Below are 16,747 nucleotides of genomic sequence, written 5' to 3'. Positions count from 1 at the left end.
TCTCGGTACCCGACACGGCAGTCCTGTAAACAAACAGTCAGGGCTTGGACTCGTGACACTCTCGATGTTCACGAGGCTCGTGTTACGTGACACGTCAGGAAGTGCTGGACTGTATATGAGTGCTTGTGTTTTTTCGCAACGAGTTACGATGACAGCAATGCGAACGAGTATATAGGTACCGAACCAGAGGGCTGCGTGGCTTTTGGCAGGCCGCCGATCCACGTCAGCCCGCGGTAGCGTAGCTGGTGAACTTGTTGGGTGAAGGAATGAGATGGTCGCGGAAGAACTTATAACTTTTGTTTCTGCGCCGGCTAATCGTCAGTTCGTTGCCTCGTAAATTTAGCTGCAAGAGGCAACATACATTCCTTGGTCGGAGAATACGATTTGCTAAAGTTTGCGGTGCGCTAGCTCTAGCGTGAGTAGTTTCGTAGGCTGCAATGTGTCAGCGATATGAATAAGCGCTTATATTATCTAGCACTCGGCGGCTCCGTGAAACGGACACCATTCATCGAGGACAACATTACGTGTGTCCACAGATGAATCAGCCAATCAATGAGTCAATAAAACTGATTTATTGGCTGATTCACGTAATCAAGTTATGGGTTACGAAGGATGTGCGTCACAGGGTAAAAATCAACGGGAAAAATAAGAGAATGCAAAACGAGCGCCGAATGTCCGCGCCAAACGTTATGGGTACCGGTGAATGTTTGCCGTGAGGCGTTCGAAATTAACTGGGTGAACTAAAGGAAAAACCTAAATGAAAATCGCAAACGGGCCCGTTGAAGTACGAAATGTCCCGAAGTTGAAGTTCCGAAGCATCGCCACGTTGTCTTTGCCTCATACGTATATCACTGTGACTAACTCCGGGTCTTCCTCATTGGCTCCAACACTGCGAAGTCTTCCCCGCAAATTTCTGTTTTGGTGCCTCTATTTTCTTTTACTCGTGCAACTATTGTTGAACGTATGGGCGCCATGATGCTAAATAGGGGGTAAACCATTTTTTATTATTATTGTTCTTCCGCCATAAAATATCGCCTTCACAGGTGATCGTTTTCTCGAGTTCCACATCATCCACGACCGCGTACGTGTGGGCGTATGCGGTTCGAAAGAGCAGAGCAGTCGAGCAGCAGGCAAACAAGGAAGCCCCCGTCGAAGAACGCAGCTTCCGCGTCCAGATGTGTTGCGGCCTCCTCCCATCTCTTAGTAGATGTGTCGAAACCGCGCGTTCGCAGAAAGACAGCTTGAGGCGATGTAGCCAGGGGCATTTAACAGAAAAGACTACCGGGCAGGCGAGAAAAATGCCTAAGCGACCCAACGCGGAATAACAACATTTAAAAATTTCGCGGTCATGTCTACGCACACAGACACACACACAACCGTCTAGGCCCATTATCCACGCCCCATCTAATTGATTGCCATCGGCGATGTACTTAGGTACGAATGTAAAGAGGGTCCTTTTTTTTTTCTCGGTTCGTAATTGACTGCGGAACATATTAGCCTGCGCTAATGTGCCAGGCGTGGAGATTTCAATTCACTCTCCGTGCGGTGATGCAGTAGCCTTGTTACGACACAGCTCGAGCGCTACGTGCGAAAAAGGTCACTGTGGGCAGATACCGCCGATTAAACAACTAATCGGCATTCAAAACACGAGCACGGTGCCACATGATGTCATCTTTATGCTTGCGATCCTCTGTTTGATATTGTTTTTCACTTTCCCGCCAACCGAGAGAACATCGGTGACGTATTTAACAACCCGATGAGAGTCCCGTTCGAGAGCTTTCGCCACAATCGAGCAGGAGTGTTCGTGTCGATTACGCGCCGTTTTGCAATTATGTAGGGAGCCTACATGCAAAAACGGCGTTGTATGTAGGCTCCCTACAATTATGTGTCTGTGCGCGCACATATGCAGCAATCATTCATAAAGTTGGTACGACGTTATTACACTGAACGCAGCTCTGACTGCTTCACAAATGGCACAGACTCACGAGGGGGCCACCAATGCATCGAGAAGTGAAATGAGTAGCACCGAAAGCTAAAACTTCAATACAACAACAACTACAACAAAACGAAAGATAACTGATGTGTATTTACAAGAAAACAATTGAAAATAAGCAACAATTAAAGAAAAAGTGCGACAGAAGAAATTTCAGCAGCACTAGCACTCCTAGCAGTTTGACCAGCCGGATGCTTCAACGAATTTATGAAGATAATTCATTTATTCAAGATGCCGCAGCTTTGTTTTCATTTCCATTTCTAGCGTATGTACGAAATTTAATTACTTGTCAGAGGAGTTTATTGCCGCAGCCTCTTCCGCTTTCTCGTTTTCTATCAAATTTAATGCTCACTTACGATATGCTCTTAACTGAGTCGCTTTTCTATTTCAGTATCTCTTTAATTTTCCCCAACATTTTTCTCTGTTCTTCAAAAAAGAGCACTTTATTTATTTATGATTGCGCTCCCGTTTTAGCAAGCTTTCCCGCGCTAAATTTGGTCAAATGTATCAGGATGCTACGTTTCAAAACATATACACTTTGGAAAGCATAAAAAAAGTAATGAAACTCCATAGTATACTGTTTGAATAATGTGGGTCGACATTATAGCTGCAAAGATTTGTCTGTTATCAATGACAGTTCAAGAATGCAAAGTGCCTTTCAAAGGGAACATGCATACTTGATCCATCAAAACGCCTCGTCGGCCTTTTCGCTATCTTTTGCGCCTAAGTTCCGCCTTCAATCGCCCTGCTCGATCGGCGACTTGCTTCCTCGTCATGAAACTCTTGACACTGCTGGAGGCGGGGGGTGGGGGCTTTTTCAAGTTTCAAGTATCGAGTTTATTCAAAACGGATCTCACTTCTACGTACAAGTGCATTCATTATATTGGTAGTACACAGAGAGCCCCAAAGTTGGGGTATGTCAGGGATAATAACTTATATCATGCAGTCGTTAGGTATCATAGTAGACACCTTGACATCTAAAGCAAGCGGTGAGCACCAGGGCACTAAATAACGCAGTACAAAGTTGTTTAGCAAGGAATAGCAAAGAAAACTTGCGTGCTTATTAAACAGACGATAGCAGTCAACGATACAATAAATTGAAGCATAATAGAACAAGTAGCATTATTAGAATGGAAAACTCGCCTGTTTGGATTAAAAGAGTATTTGCATGAAGTAATTAACGTATATCTTAAATGAATGTTATGTAGGTTATCTACTTTAGTGGAGAATAGAATTCTCATAAGATTGAATATGCAATAATATGACATTGTATATCCAGTGGCAGTGATATACATATCTATATAGACATATACATTTCTTGAAGCACGAATGGACGAAAGACAGGCACATCGCCCTTTTTTCTGCAGGAGTTGCATTTTTGATCAGTCACTGAATAGACTGACGACCGGTTCAATAAGCTAGACTGATCACGCAACTAGAAATGTCCCGAAGGTTATGTTTCGTGCGAAGTTAACCGCTGAGGAAATCGAACTTGGAGGCAGCACGCTATTTTTTTTTTCAATTTAAACTGCCTGCACACGTGGAACGACATTACACGTGTACTTGCCTCGTTTTTGTTGTTACGCGCTACAGTTTTTACTCCTGACAATTTCATGAAGTTATTGTGTTATCAGCATAAATTCAAGCTCAAATGATTCCGAAATTACTCCAATGAGTTGTACATTATCCGATTTCGTCTGCTTTTGTAACAGTTACTGAATTCAGATTCTAAAACCTACACTTAAAATTGTTCATATATGCTTACACTCAGCCTACAGAGAAAATACACATCACACTTCCATTAGAATTGCGCGTAACAAGCATTCTGATAAAGTACTTTCTGCTCGTATTTCAATTAATATGCTGATGATATATGAGCAGTAGCTGGTTCGGTACCTTCAAAATGACGGTACCACTCTTTTGTTTTTGTCACATTTCGGAACATTCAATACTGTACTAAGAATCGCCGAAGAATGCTGATTTTCTTCGTCTGCTAAACAACTAACAAAAAAAAAAAAAATCGATTGTGTCATCCGCTTCACTTTCCTAGCGTTGGTACAGTTGGCCCTGCAAAACTCAGGAAACAACATCGTGACACCGTTTTGAACATCTAAAGGATATCTGTAATGGGCATATACGCACTGATATCTGAATTAATGTTAAGACTAAATAAACTTTGCACTGTGCGGGTGTACACACACTTGTACAGCAGCAACTCATTGTGATATTGCCTAGATGTCCTTCCCCAGAGCCCCTCTGCGTACGTAGTAGCGCTGTGTCACATTACTATAACGTCTATTTTTCGGCAACGACTTGAAAAAAAAAAAAAAAGAGAGAGAGAGAAAGAAAGAAAAAAAAAATGATTTCGTCGGCCCTTCCACTCTGTGAAGATGCTTAACCAGCGAAGCTGAAACGTGCCGCCCCGGTGTTTATCACTGGGTTAATCCCGAGTGTTCATTAATGTAATTCTCAATTATGAGGTTACACATACGTTCGGCCGCCACGGAGAGAACTACGTCACTGACGGTACGCCCGCAGTCCACTGTTGTCGCTTGCGTTCGATGTCTCGAGTTTGCTGAGCGGCGTGGTTAACAGCATGCGCCCGCCCATTGCCGCTTGCGATTCTTCGAAATTAAATTGCTTCAAAATTAAATCTGTCCGTTACGTAAGACAGTGAAAGGCTCATATACCCCCTTAAGCAATGGCTCGTACCGCCGTAAACGCGGCCTCCCCATTACGACGGCAGAAGAGAAGTGAAATTGTACGCTGGAATGATGAGCGGCAACGCAGCAAGCTGTGGAAGAAGACGACCACGACGAACGCGGGAGCAGTGGCACGAGCGCTTGCCAAGCACGAGCCAGAGAGCCAGCTGCAGAAGAAGACGACGACGCTCGAGCCAATGCTGAAGACGATAGCTTTCTGTACACAAGCGATTTCGCCTAGCCATACACGATTTCGCTTAGACATATAAAGCTTCGCTTTAAAAACGTTTGACGACATTCTCTTGCCGTGAATCTTTGAACGCAGGATTCCATATTGAGGCACATTCAAAGCTGCTGGCTCGATGCCTTGGTTGTGGCACGTCTGCAAATCTTGGTTCACCTATGAATTTGTTAAAATGAATGGATCAGAGATATTCACACAGATCAGATGCAAAGCTCCCCACAGGTTCCACGCTTAAAGCCAGGGCGTAATGATTGGCGAACCGCATGCATGCAGGGTCTGGCGACACTCGCGTCACCTATGGACGACAGCAGTAACTATAAAACGTCAAATTTTGGACACAACAAAATAAGATCTCCGCAGGCGCTATGAGCAAAATCAAACGAAGAATACTTTCGATCGAAACTGTTGTTTGTTCAATCATATCAGCTCTTTCAAACGCTTTTTACTTAGCAGACGATCCTGACGACGAGCTTCATTCCCCTTGTCGCTCACTTGTGGCGCCTCAATCAATTAACAGTATATAATATTGAAAGATGGCTAAAATATTGATGACGTAAAGCCGTAAATTAAACAGACAAAAATACTACCGCTTCTCGGGCAATAAGTTTATCAGGTTCGAATTGTTTATAATACGAACCAGGGGTTTTAGATGTTAAACTATTAAGACCCGTTGTACATGTACAAGTACAGTACCATCTTCATTTGTATATAATTAAAGAAGAAACATTATACTGTGTTCCTTAGTACGCCATTTTGCCAGAAGGGTCCTGCCAAGACGACCACATTGTAGTTTTTGTCAGTTGCATGATGTATTTGATCTACTCATCGCCAAACTTTGATAAGTGCTGAACAAAGCAGGTGCTGCTGTACATGCACCTTCTTTATTTTTTTGTCAAGCATAGCATATGCTTCTCGAAGCTGAAGTTAGTGTGGAAGTTGTATAAGTGAATGGCGTAAACTATGAATGCATTATATTCCATATGCTATACATATTTATAGCATCGCAAGATAATGAATGCAAGTGTACTTTGTTAAGTACACTGGGCCTATGTGTGGGCTAGAGGGGTGGGCTTGTTCTTGAAGCAAACACGATGGTTTTTTTTTTTTTTTTACCCGTATTACGAGAAAATATTCTTTGCTGACTACAAGAGCTTCAGAGACCGTTGCAGGTGAAAAATATATTAAGGATTACATCAACATTGCTATTACTCCTCGTGGTTTTTTTCTTGCTGCCGACAAAGATAACGACGCTCTTATCTTCTCAGTCAATAAAATAGCGAGCAGTTACCAGTAAGGTTAGATAAATAAAAACATTTAGATATCATATGAACATTCTTTTAAAAAGACATACTCTATGCAGGATTTTATTACAAATTGCTAAATATATGGGAGGAAGCAGAAAACAACAACAACGATGATCTATGTTCCTCTGCCAGTCGAGATGAGTTATGCAGTTACAGTAGTGCAACCCACATTGGGCAACCAAACGTAGGCCCCATCTCTTGAAAGGTCAGAAATTTCCAACGAAAATATCGCCGAACAAATCATACAACAGGATGGTAATGCAAGAACCGACTGCCACTGGAGGAGACGCCACCAGTTTGTTGAATGTTTCAACTACCACTTAACCTAATGGCGTAATGTTTTAGCCTTGAATGCCTGCATTATTCATAATGTATCACGTATAGATCTGCGTCAATAATATATTTTCATCACGCGCGCCTCTGAAAGCAACACTAAAGTCCGTCTCCGTTACTCGGTGAAGTCATGCTACACACTTAGTTCAACAGTAAAAAGACATCTCAGCGAATAATATTTCCCCACTAAAATGCTAATTTTGCCAACAGAAGGCTATGCGTGCTTGCGCGAAGTTTCGTTTGACTCTTCGCTGCAAGACATTTTATTTTTGGAAGCTCCAAAATATACCATATATACATCATGCTTTGCTGCCACAAAGGCCCAGCGCACTTTATGAAGTAGACTATGATAGCATTAAAAAAAAATTAAGTGCCCCTCATGAAGCTTTCCAAATGTATTTACAGTGTGAAAATATTATCTGACACAAAACATCAACAAAATGTAACTGGTAGATTTTCCTTAGGCCTTAATGTGTTAAAAGAAGCTAAAAAGAAGGTTATGAGATTTTTTTATTGTGATACGTGTGATGTACCTGTGTCAGGAGAGCACATACTTGTTGCCGCTCCCAAATATGACCTTGAACGACAGGAGTTGCCCTCTTCGTTGGCCCCATTTAATAGCAGGCCGTTGAGTGAAAACGTATTACTGGGCACATATCAACAAAGCGAGACATCAAAGCACTCTAAGAACGTTTGAGTTCTAGATTCAACAGAGGTCTAGACTGTTAATGGATCCTATGGAAACGAACCCGTATACTAGAATGATCGCTCGCTACTATGCCTACCCTCCTCGCGAAGGAGGTTTTTCAACTGATCCGTCGGTATCCAGACACCTCTGATCACTTTATCTATTGTGGCATTAGCCCGTGGCCATAGCACAGGAGTTGAGTAGTGTTGTAATACACCGAATGCACTGGACGTTCTCGTGGCCCGAACGATGCATTGTTGCTCAGCTTATTTCAGCAAGCAAAGATTGAAACGCCTGTTCCGCGAGAGCAGATAGAATCCCGAGTGATGTGCAGGCAGCTGCAGCGGCTAACCCACTGACGTCACAACTTGCACAGCTGTTTCTCACTGGCGACAGCATCCAAAGGTCACGGGTTATGGCTGCAAAAGCCGCAGCAGAGAAAATGCTCGCGGAAATAATGTCAGTGCAGACAGTGACGCATGAAAATCCGGATCCCAACTCACACGAGTATTAAGAGATACCGCGAGCTGGAGGCAGAGAGGCTTCTATAACAAACGACTTTTCGAGCTAAGTACCAATGTGTGTTAGATGTGGTACATTATTTTATTCGTTTCGTGCAGTAATGAAAACGAAATAACACATGCAACACCAATGGGAGGCGACATGAATTATAGAAACGTTAGCTAATGGCTCTGGCTCTCACCAGAACACTATTAAAATATCCCGTGGGAGACGTAATATCTGATGATCTCGTACGCCCATACGAGATAACATACAGAACATTTGTGACCATATAAAAATGTTATATAAACTGGGCAACGTGGCATACGATATTTATTGTGAACAAGGCTCCCGTATGGAAGCCGAGACGTCTTGTATTTCTGCCGTTTGTGGTTGGCGTCGATTTTTACCGTTGTGAGCGGATATCTCCCGCTTTTTAGTCTTTAGTTCATTAGCAAACTCAGCAAATTAGACCCATGAAAGCTGTGGTCAGGATAGGTTAAGGAAATGTATACGCCATTGCCACCTAAGCACATAGTAATCCGAATGTAAAACTACGTCAAGCTATAGCGAACAGAATCCCGCTCTGGCTTCTCGAACTAGTTCGAGAAGCCAGAGCCCTGAAATAAGCGCTGAATGAAATTAATATTATCAGCTGAAAGGAGACAGGATGTTGAAAGCTTCAGTGGGAAGAAAATACCGGCCTCTAAATTAGGAACCCCTTAAGGAAATAACCAGTTTTAGCTGTAGTACAGCAGGGAGTGATTGAGTATTACAGCTGCAAGACCAAGTTGAAGTACAGGGTGTTCACGTGAAAACTCCTTGATTTCAAAGTGAAATAATAAAAAAACCTATGATACATAGCAACCTGCGGTTTGTGACATAAAGCAATTCAAAAACCTTTTTTGATTATTTTTTTCGAAACGATTCCTATTGTTTTGTTTCTGGTGCTGGATAAATACCCAAAATCCCAACACCTCAAGAGAGAGCCCAATGTGTGGTGTGGTATGCGGAAGACATTTTATGGGTTATAAAAGGAGCCCACGTAGAAATTCTTTAATTAAAAAAAACAATTTGAGTTGATTAAAATGATGCCACAAACTGCAGGCATCAATTCACCATAGTTTTTTGTTTTTTTCGTTTTGAAATCAGGTAGGGTTTCATGTGTAGTATTGGTTCATATTCTCGAGCTTGTAGACGCTCTACCGCCCACTCCTCGCGTGTAAAAGGCTAACACAAACATGAAGGTCGAGAAACATTTGTTTCAGTTTGATACTTCACGTCGTCTCGAAATGCCGGACATGGCGTCATCGGCATTCATGCGACGTCACGACAGAGATGGATATTTTCTGACGTCGTGTAGCAAGAAGGTTAGGCATGACGATGTCGCTGATAAAAAATACAAATACTAAACATCAGTTCTGTGCTCGTTTCTGCTGACTGCGGTCGCGCGTGTCAGCCGCAGCGATCACAGGAACGGTATCAATCACAGCCACTGTATCGTGACGTCATGGCGTAACCGCCATACAGGTTATCGAAACCGAAGCTGACTCGTAGAACCAGGTGCTATAGTAAACTACTAGACGGGCGCTGGTGCTTCCTAGTATTGTTCCTTGGGTCTAAAGGATTTGAACCTCCAGTTAACAAAACAAAAAGTGACAAGTCGAACACTTCGTACGATCTTTTAAGCATGGTCCCCATTTCACCATTTTAGCTGTTTTACCCGTCAAAGAAAACGAGTGTGGATTAGATCACGCAGTGCATTGCCTCCTGCAATGCCAGCCCAGTGACGCCAAAGCCAGTGATCACTGAGAGGGCGCCACTGTCCAACTAGTTGGTCACAGTTTATGGGGCACGGTTAGTGCCACACCAAATACTTTTTGGCATATTTTTTTTTATGCCGCGTCACGCGGAAGCCGAGCAGCTGGCACGGAGTGGAATCAGCACCCAGTCAGAGTTGTCCGTGCTCTAACAACAACAGGTATAAAATGACTGCGAATCCGGTGCGGCGCAGCCGCAGTTGGTCCACTAGGTCCACTGGCTCCCATGCATTGCGGAGCGACTTGGCAGGCATTGAAAAACACAGGAGGCTATGCGCAGTGTCAAATACTGTTCGGCAAAGCCTATAGAGGGCAGGGTCATGCTCGACAGGTGCTAATACACTTACCGCATCGCTAGCAGTGTGCACATCTGTGAAGGTGCACTGTGACACTGTGAACGTTGCATGTCAGTTCACAATGTCGAGTCAGGGCGTCATCCGGCAGCACGAAACGTCAAGCTGTGCAAGCATACTATAATCGTGCCGCAACTGTTCGACGATAAAGTGCGCCAAGACAATGCGATCTGCACTGCCTAGCAATGTGCTGCCCTCTTCAATCGCGTTTGTTTTTGTTTCCTTTTCGGTACGATTTTCCATGCGCGTCACTATGTGCGCTCGTAGTCATTGTTGTATGCAAATTTAAACTTAGGTCAACGTCGGAACCAGCAATCCGACCGCCACATCTGATCCCTGTATACATTTTGTTACCATTTCTGTTTAAGCTTACAACTTTACGGTGAACAGTAACTATGTTTCCTTGTCTCATTGTTTTCAATTCATTTCAATAAAACATAGAAACCTATTGCTTCCTTCGCAACGCATATCTATACGTCACCGAGAAAGTCGTCACTAGCTGACGTGCTCCAGCCGACGAAAACAGTATGTTCGGCGATCGGTTGGGCAACACAGCAGGGTGACGTCGCCGAGGCGTAAATACTCTAAATCAGCCACGTCTACTCTACATACACATCCGTATAAGCTTGTCGAAAGGAGTTCCGTCCCTGACACGGTATCTTTGTTGCGTGCTACACATGCAGGTTCGTCTAAAGGTCGAAAGGCCATGCGACGAACAACACAGAATCTAAGAATCTAAGATAAATGAAAGCTACATATACAAACCGCGTCTCGCTTAATGCATGAAAAAATTTAAAGGACGCTTAAGCTTTGCCTTTAAGAGTGGAAGGCGATAGCATTCAAAGATTCCTGGCTGCTTATCAGGCTTCCCGGCAGCTGCAGCTTTTTTTCCCAATTTCGCCTCCGCGCAGCGCCATCTGGATGGTGTTTTTGCAAGGAAGTAACCGCGGTGCAACGCTGTATGAATTGTAGAAATGCTGGAATATGGGGTATGTGTTTGAGTTTCGGCGTAAAAGAATTATGTTTTCTCACTACACTCAAATTACAATCCGACGCTACCACATTCTGTAGGTTGTGGTCAAGTCGCACTTTACGATTTTTCTGGCGGATTTTACTTTGAGAAATTCAATTTTGTTCACTAACGCCTTGCGCCACGCGGAGGGCCTGCGCGGTCGGAGTGGTTCGGGATGATTATTTCCGCCAACGACGCCCGCGGGCCCACGCCGACGCCGGATTTTCTGCGACACGGGGCCCTTAACGCTGTCGCGTTAGAATGCGACGATGAGCCTACTTTAGCGATTCTAGGTAACTCAGAAACAGCGCTAAGCGACGGGACAAGAAAGACAAGACGTGGCTCTCGCGACTTCTGGTGAGCGTTCGTTGCTTGCTGTCCTGCTTGTCAGCGTTCTGAAACACTGGTCACCAACTACAGCAAAAAAAATTGTCGCAGTTTCACCTGAAAGGCGAAGCACCAATTGCGATAGCAAATTAGTAGAGAGCTATACGGAGTAAGGATAGTAGTTTTATCAGCTGTATAAACTTGGACATGCAGCAGCACCAGCAACGCGCTGAACTGTTGTCGACGCCGTCGGCGTTTTGCCCGCGTTCGCACCGAACGCGTGCGGCGTTTTTATATAAATACGTATTTGGTGCCGCAGCTAAACGTCGCCTCCCCTCCCTCCCTCCCGTCCCCCCACAGCCTTTCGCGCGACGGAAAAAGTTGCGTTTGCTCTCTATATATGGAAAGGAGGAAAGAGACGCTTAATTCTGCAGCCCTTCAGGGAGCACGGCGCAGAACGCACGTTTGCTCTCCGACGTGCGTTCGCTCCCCGTGAAAGCGCGCGTCCCTCGCGCCCTTTCACTCGCACATACAGCGTCCGGAGCGCGGCGACGATTTCATCCCCGTTGACGTCATACGGAACATCACGGCGACGGCGACGGCAGAAATCTGCTTTGGAGTGTCCATATAATTGCTATCGCAATAAAAAATGGCCTGTCTAAGCACACAAAACAAGTTTGCGCAACATCTACGCGGAAACTAAGCGAACGCAACCGCACAGCACAACTGTTGGCGTGTGCAAGCGCGGCCGCGCTGGTATACGCTGTGCCGTGTTGAGCATGGGTTCGCGAGCTTGACTTATGCTGCGCCGGCTCTACTTACGCCGATGTCATACGACTGCTTCAGTGTTCTGACGCAGGCTGCGTAGTTCGCTATTGAGAACTCGATACATGTGACCCATGGAATGTCTAGAAACATCAGGTAGCTTCAGAAATACACGCCGAGTTAACTGCGTCTGCCTTCACTGAAGTAAAGGAGCTACGCAAGGTCGGAGATATCGAAACCGAAACCAGTGCGAAGCCTCACCAGCTCTACATTGCGCAAGAATACGTCTGCAGAAGCTCCGTCCCCGTAACTTTCGTTTCATAGCCAAGAAAAGTTGTCCGCGAGTTTATATATATATATATATATATATATATATATATATATATATATATATATATATATATATATATATATATATTGTGAGACAGCGTTTAGGTCGTCAGACTCTCCTTTTTTCTCCCAAGCGAGAGCCCCACCACCAGGCCCAAAACGGTGATTTTGAGTATGTACAGATGAGAATATGAAGCGTTTGAATAATGCTCACACTAATTACCCCGCGTGCGCCAGCGCTCAGCCAGGCCGCAACTTAGCCAGGAGGGAAACGCCGAACGAATTGTTTGAGACGCGAAACGTGAACGATTTCCGAACCACGATAACGATGTTCTGAAGAAACCTCGACGGGAGTAACGCGATAGTTCACGGTGAATGTTTGTTCATTAATAATGTAGGGTCCAAGGAAGCGTGATTCAAACTTCTCAAACCGGGTGAATGAATGGGCATCCAAAGGAGCACTTCATCTCCAGGACGAAAGGAGATGTCTCGGCGATAGATGTCGTAACGTTGCTTGCGGTGTATAGAGTTGACTGAGTTCTGTGCTGAAGCGAGCACGTTCACGACATTCGTCAAGTCGCGAGACGAACTGTTCGGGTATACTAGCCGAGGTGTTAATTGGGGAAGTTAAGAAAGCGGCGTCGATGGTGAATGTCGGCGAACGGCCGTAAACGAGGTAGGAGGGCGAGTACCCCGTAGTTGGATAGCAGTGTTGTGAGCAAACGTCACAATAGGTAAAAGGTAAATTGATATAATTTCTGTTAGCGTGCGATGAAATCGCTCTGTTAAACCATTTGTTTGAGGGTGGTATGCGGATGTCGTCTTATCAACTGTGCCACAAGCTCTGAGTACCCTTCGATCATTGTTGACATGAAAGTATTGCCGCGATCACTCAACAGTGCACGAGGTGCACCATGACGCAGCACAATGGCACCCAGAAAGATGTCGGCAACGTCTGAGGCCGAACTAGAGCATAGAGAGGTGCGGTCTCTGCGTACCGTGTGGTGGTCGACAGCTGTCAGGGATCTATCGATGACCTGCTGGTGTTATGGGCAGAGGTCCGACAAGGTCTATTGCATCGACAGAAGATTTCGCGAAAATCTGGCGTAGGTGGTGTTTAAAGGTGCTCCAGTTGACGAAATCGAGCTCATGTTTGCAAAACCAAGTTCTTGCGACGCCGGTGAGATGGAAGGCGACGTGCGTATGTTTTGCAGATTCGTCCCGGTGGTTAAAGGCACTCACGCGCTCGTATTGCTCCAACCAGTCTTCGACGTCGTCACCACGAAGTCCAGTAAACACCGGTGGATCCTTTTGAGGGGTGGTGGCCGTCCAAGAAGGGGTTGCCGCCGGAGCAGGCAAGGTGGATGTTGTCCTGGAAACTGATGCCATCCTTGAAATTAATTTCAAGTGGATGCGCCTTGCAAGCTCAGCGGCTACAATTCGTAAATTGCAATATGTGTCGTCGTAAAGTAATTAACCTAGAAGTTATTTAGTGAATTTTTGTTAAGTAGTTAAATATGTGTTTCGATTTCTCGTGCTACTAATGTCCGCCTCATCGAATAACCCAGCTCAACGATAAGAATTATGCCACTTGCCAAAGGCGATTTCTAAAAAATTCCGCCAAGCCCAATTTTGAACGCCCTGTGTATAACAGGCACGCAACCTGGTTGCGCAAGAGCAAGCACCCTTTGTCTCAGCTTCTTTGTAACGGCAGTAAAAGTCCGACCACCACGAGAACTGGCTAAACATCCTAAGAAAGTTATTCGCTTTAAAAGAGCGCTCCCAACAAGTAATAACGATTATCCCCGAGACGACGGATGGTGACATGTCGTGACGAACGCAACTGTTCCCGCATAACAACTGTGAAATGTTGTACAGCAAAGCTGTACATGGATAGCCGATTCGTTCGTCTGTCGCCTGTACGCAGAAACTATCATCATCAGCAATAGCTCGAGCGTCGTCGTCGTCTTCCACAGCTGGCTTGTTGGCGTCCCTCGGCGCTATACCGCGCGAACGCGCTCGTGCCACTGCTCCCGCGTTCGTCGTCGTCGTCTTCTTCCACAGCTGGCTGCGTTGCCGCTCATCATTCCAGCGTAGAGTTTCACTTCTCTTCTGTCATCGTAATGGGGAGGCCGCGTTTACGGGGGCATGAACCATTGTTTAAGGGGGCATTCGCCACTCATTGTCTTACATGACGGACAGATTTAAATTTGAAGCAATTTAGTTTTGAAGAATCGCAAGAGGGCAATGCCGTCCTTTTCTCCGTCGCAGCCGAACGCGTGTGTGTAACCTCATTAAGAAACACTAGGACGTAACCAATAATTGAGAAATGCTTAAATGAACCGTCGGGTTTAACCCAATGATAAATACCGGGGCCGCACGTTTCAGCTTCGCTGGTTAACCATCTGTTATGATTTGATTACTTTGAATGCATTTGTTATGTAATTTTATGCAGCGCTCCCAATTGGTCGACGCAAGAATAAATTAGGGGTGTGCGAATATTCGAGTTTCGAATTCGAATCGAACAATTCGATTCGATTTTCGAATAGCTAGTATTCGAAGTTTCGAACAGTTCGACAGGACGAACATCTAAAACGCGACAAAGGCCAATGGTGCAACTTGGTTAGGGTGGTGCGGTTAAAGCTAATACTAACGTCGTTGCAGTAGGCCTTTCGTTAAACATTTCACCGGTAACCTGGTTCAAAAGCGAGCGCATTTTTATATTAAAGGACATTATGCCATTTCCGTAGGTAAAAAAAAAAAGGAAAACACATATGAGAAAACTGTCAAGCCCTTCCTAACTTCGCTTCCGAAACGAAGGCACGGACTTTTGCGTGGTTCGGTCGCGTATGCCGCAAGCGCCGTAAACACGTTGCGTCGACAGAAGACATCGGAGCTGAAGGCGACGAAGGGACTACTTAGGTTTTTAAAAGAAACGGGCTTGGACAAGCGGCTGTGACAGTGATGTCACGTACCACGCAAGAGGGACGGACTGTGACTGACGATGTGTGTGCTGTGCTAGTGTGCTCTCCTCTCTCTCTCCTCCCCGTCTTTCATTCCCCCTCATCCCGCTCCCACGTGTAGGGTAGCAAACCGGTTGTGCTGAACTGGTTAACCTCCCTGCCTTTCCTTCTCCGCTCTTCGCTTCCGTTATACACAAACATCTTTATTCACATCCTTCCTTAACTGCCGTCGCCGCGCGCTTATATTGGGTTGCACCCGGGGATCAGGAACCAACATGACTCATCTGCTCATGCGGGTAACAGCCTTACGGTAGCAGTCTTACAGTCGGTAACAGTCCGCTTTGTGCGCTCGAGGACATGAGTACACATCATTTCTTTGTTCTTTCTGTAAATTTTCAATAAAATCTTTTGTACTCGACAGTTACGGCCACTATTCGGCATTATTCGATTCGAGATTTAAATTTCACGATCCCCGCATTCCTAAAGAACGGATAGCGACAAATGCTGACCCGGCAGCTGCCCAGCTTTGTATCTTACATCATACAAAACCATCCTTGTTGCTCAAGCTCGCTTGTTCTTTTTAAATAATGTATGTTTTTGCAAATGCAATATGGTTTGAATACTTAAAGAATTGTATAATATTTCATCTCGAGCAAATGCCTTTTAGCCCCATTTTGTTAATAGCAACAGCAATAACAAACGATCCTCCACCTCAGAGCACATCTATAATATTTCAATATACCCCTAAACGCTCTCTTGCGAGGGTATTATATAAGGGGGGATGAATAGTAAACAAATAACAATTATGGCAACGAATAGCTAAAACAACACGAAACACGGAGAGTTCAATAAAATAAATACAAACGAAAATATGCAGTTTCATTGTTAAACAGAAGCATTAGCTAGACAGGGCGATCATGTTTAAACTTTATGGAATTTTTAAAAATAGCATGTTGCAGATGACACAATTCTAGTCCTTGAGTTAGATTATTCAGAGAGAAGGACATTACTAGCACGAGAAACCGAAACACATACTCAACTAATTCACGAAAATTCACAAATTATCTTCTGAATTAATTACTTTACGGCATATATTGCAAATTGCGAATTGTAGCCGGTGAGCTTGCAAGGCATATCCACATGGAAGGAATTCCCAGAATGTCACCAGTTTGCAGAAATGCACCGTTGTTCCACTTACTTTTATGCATTGAAGCCCAAAAGTAACTGGGACGCCCATGTATTTCGTACGACACATCGGGAAATAATATCTCGAAACTGGTGTCATCCTGGAAATTAATTTCAAGTGGATGCGTCTTGCAAGCTCACCGGCAACAATTCGTAAATTGCAATATGTGCCAAAAAGTAATTAATTAGAAAATTAATTAACGAATTTTCGTTAATCAATTTTGTAG

Source organism: Dermacentor silvarum, chromosome 7 (assembly GCF_013339745.2).
Source record: "Dermacentor silvarum isolate Dsil-2018 chromosome 7, BIME_Dsil_1.4, whole genome shotgun sequence".
NCBI classification, from domain to species: domain Eukaryota; kingdom Metazoa; phylum Arthropoda; class Arachnida; order Ixodida; family Ixodidae; genus Dermacentor; species Dermacentor silvarum.
The sequence above is the reverse complement of the archived record's forward strand: the minus strand, read 5'-3'. Positions refer to the sequence as shown.